This window comes from Syngnathoides biaculeatus, unplaced genomic scaffold (assembly GCF_019802595.1).
Source record: "Syngnathoides biaculeatus isolate LvHL_M unplaced genomic scaffold, ASM1980259v1 ctg216_pilon_pilon, whole genome shotgun sequence".
In the NCBI taxonomy this organism is placed as follows: Eukaryota; Metazoa; Chordata; class Actinopteri; order Syngnathiformes; family Syngnathidae; genus Syngnathoides; species Syngnathoides biaculeatus.
In genome coordinates, this window is record NW_026907471.1 from 4,324 (window position 1) to 7,890 (window position 3,567).

The 3,567-nt window shown below is 39.9% G+C and overlaps 1 non-coding gene across 1 annotated transcript; it reads right to left on the reverse strand.

Moving 5' to 3' along the window:
• Positions 1-2,644: 2,644 nt before the first annotated feature.
• Positions 2,645-2,717, reverse strand: trnav-aac (transfer RNA valine (anticodon AAC)). The gene has a single exon. It is a non-coding gene; the product is annotated as a tRNA-Val (tRNA).
• Between the last annotated feature and the right edge of the window lie 850 nt (positions 2,718-3,567).

Genomic DNA, 3,567 nt, shown 5'->3' on the forward strand with positions numbered 1-3,567 from the left:
AAAAAGCCTCCCCTCAAAGATGGGAGAAAATTGCCCACTCCTGACTTGAATGACAAATACAGTGCATGCTTTTTTTGACACTGATTCATTGTTCAGGCATGTCAGAGACTTGGTTGCCAATTATATACCCTCCTATTGAGTTTATGTAATGGTGTGATGCTGTTGTGCTATAATGAGAACAGGATGTAGACTTTTATTTTGACTTCACTTTTATTTTGAAAGCCAGCACTTTCTCTGTCATTGATACTTTTTCGTTCTTTTCAACGTTATTGTGTGTTTAAAAATGTTCATGGTCGGGGGAAAATGCCGTTGAATTGTTGGTGGAAGATCTGAGAAACACAGGAAGTAGGCTCCGTGCTTTATTTTGAAGCCACACACTTAATGTGTGCCGGGAAGAAATACTTTCTCTTGTGAGATTCCTGGTGGAAGGTACACATTTTGTTCTCCTCCACTTGTTTTCATTGTTTTGTTGTAGAATGTGAATATCGGTTAGTTTAAAACGTTTGCAAAGCGGGTGTCGTCACAGAGGCATGGTGTTGCATGTGTTTCATTAATTTCAAACATAAACTCGCTAATTGGAGAAGAGGAGACATCAAAGTCCGTCTGCATCATTAGTAGGTGGCCATGTGTTTTGTGCGGTGTGAATGAGTGTTACCAGAAGCTGCATGGTGACCGTGTTCTTGATCTTGCAGAGTTTTGACAGTAATTGTGAAGAGAAATCTATGAACATCCGTGAATGTCTCCTTTATAATACAGCTATGTGAGTTGATGCAAGTTTTTTTTAAATATTCTTTTCATCTGTTCCAATGTGATATATTTGCTCTTGTTTGTGAGATTCCTGAGTGGAAGAGTTTTGAGAGTAATTGTTTCCTGTTATAAGATCCCCAGAAAAAAAAAAATAATAAATTGAGAACCCCCTCTCCCAGAGCCCCCCAGAGTACACCTCTATGAAACTTTGTATATAAAAGATAATCTAATGTAATCCTGATAAAACATTAAGGAAACTAAAAAAGAAAGAAATGTTGCTCAATTTACAATAAATAATCCATGAATTGTTTGGTATTCATTTTCACTAGGGCGGTGCTAAAAAGCTGCATGTGACACGAGAGCCACGGGTCGTCCAATCCTGGTCGAGTGGCGTGATTAAAAAAAAAAAATGTCAACAGGTACATCTTGTGGCTGGATTGTCGAGGTGGGGGCGTGCTTCTTGCTTCAGGTGCGAGAGGTCCCAGGTTCAAAGACCTCAGTATCTTAAACACTATGAATGTGAAATAGAATGTGATGATTTAAAATTGAAAAATATAGATTTCTGTTACAGGATGGTGTGTAAAGTAACACAAACCAGAAAAGTCAGACATTTGGATTCACACGAGTATGAAATGGATTCCCTCAGGAAAATAAAATTTGCCACAACTGCCAGAGGGCAAACATGCAGTAGGGAGCAGGTGCGTTTACACAATTAAATAAAAACCAGACAAGAATGAAAGTCACTGATGGTGTCGTGGTACGCACACCTGACTTTGGTGTGGGCAGCGTAGGTTTGATTCCTGCTCAGTGATGGTGTCAATTATGTCCCCTGTGACTGAGCATACACAAATCCTAACAATGACTCGACCGACTATCAAGAATAAACCCACAATGCATTGCACAGTTAACATGCCGGTCGTGTATCCCTTTCCCAGGCAACAGAATCCGATATTCTCTCCGGGGGACTAGCGGTTCAGAACCACAAACAAAAAAGAGTTTGCATGATCTCCGTGTGGGTTTTCTCCGGCCACTTTGGTTTCCTTCCATGCCATGAAAACATCAGTGGTAGATTGACAAGAAGAGTCATCATCATCATTATCATCATCATCATCATTATCTCCCCTTCTTCCCTTTTTATGTATTCACTGATTTATTCATAAAAGATGATAACACTTCAACCAGAATGAATGGAGAGTGTAAATGAAGTGCGCAGTGCTATACCTGAATGGCTTTAATGCTGAAACCGGAAATTAAAGCTTATCTAGAAAATATTCATCTAAGTTCCTGAAACGCTGAAACAGAAATTTTCAAATTGTTCCCTGGCTGACGATGGCAGTTGGGGGTCTGCAGCAAGGGACTTGAGATGTGAGGTGGAGACTCTGAGAGGTGAGGTCTGCAGCCAGACTCTCTCAAGTGCAAGAGGACCAGGAAACCGAGAGAAAGGAAAGGAAAAGCAAACTGAGTGTCCAGGCAGCTTTTTGCCGCTAATATTTTGTTGTTTTTGCGTCCCAACACTAATTCCTCTTGAATGTTGTTTTGATTTCTGTTTTTCGCTTGAGCTTAAATTTCCAAGGAAAGTCAGACCTGAACACTTGTTTCTTCTGAATGAGAATACAAGGATTTTTTTCTGAAATAGATTTTCATGTATTTTTTCTTTCCTTCCATTCCTTGTTCCAATGTTTTTTGCTTATTTCCTTCCTACCTCTTTCCCCATCATTTTATCCTTGTTTTTCTTCCTCAATACACTATTTGCTTCCTTCCGACCTTATTTTCTTCCCTGTTTTTCCTCTCATCATCATTTCCTGTTCCCTTAACTTCCTCATTTTGTTGTGTGTTCCCTCCTTTTTTTCTTCCTTCCGACAACAGCTCCCTTACAAGCAAGCAACAAAGCAACACTTGTTTCCACCCGGTCTCGAACCAGGGACCTTTCGCGTGTTAGGCGAATGTGATAACCACTACAATATGGAAACATGTATAATCACATGGTTTTTATTGATGTCGCCATAATTTACGGTCAAAGCATTGTTCAATGCTAAGTACGTTGAGACGAAAAACAGTATGTCTGATACCGTTAAACATTTAGAAGGTGATAATAAATGAAGGTACATAGAAAAATTGGAGACACTTGGCATAGAGGATCCATATCTAATGCTGAAGTCGATGTTTTTGCCAATAAGACAGGTTAATCCAAAGAATTGTCAATCTTGATCATCACTTGACTAAAGAAGTTGAAGAATTTTCCTGTCACGACCCGGAGACGAACTTGGCCCGTGCCAATGAAAGCACCGGATCCTTACCACTAGACGATCTGACTTGGCATTCCCTAAATGGGTCAGTCCTGGATCGTTAACATTCTCACTGCACCCAAGAGCTTTTTACACCCTACTTTCGTGGCAGTTTCCACAAAGCTGTGATCGCATCGTGGTTAGTTCTCTGCTTTGTCACATAAAGCCCCTCAGTCGCCTTTTTCGATGCTGTTATTTGGGCGGTGTGGGACAGGTAAAACTGTATACATGGGTTTGCAGAAGGTGCAGGTTTTGGGTACGGCTGGTGGTGCAATGGCTCACGTGTCTGACCATGGATCAGAAGATTCTAAATTCAACTTCTGGCTTGCTTGGTGTGTTTTTTGCATGTGCTATCAAAACCAGTTCAAAATGATGTTTTTGGTATGTTCGCCTAAAGTGTTTTCTTTAAAGGTTGGATCAAAAATATTTTTATATTTTTCTTGATACCTCAAGAACTCCTTTATAAACGACATCTGCTATTTTAAAGTAATTATATAGAGATGCATCAATTAAATCATGAAATATGATGCAGAAA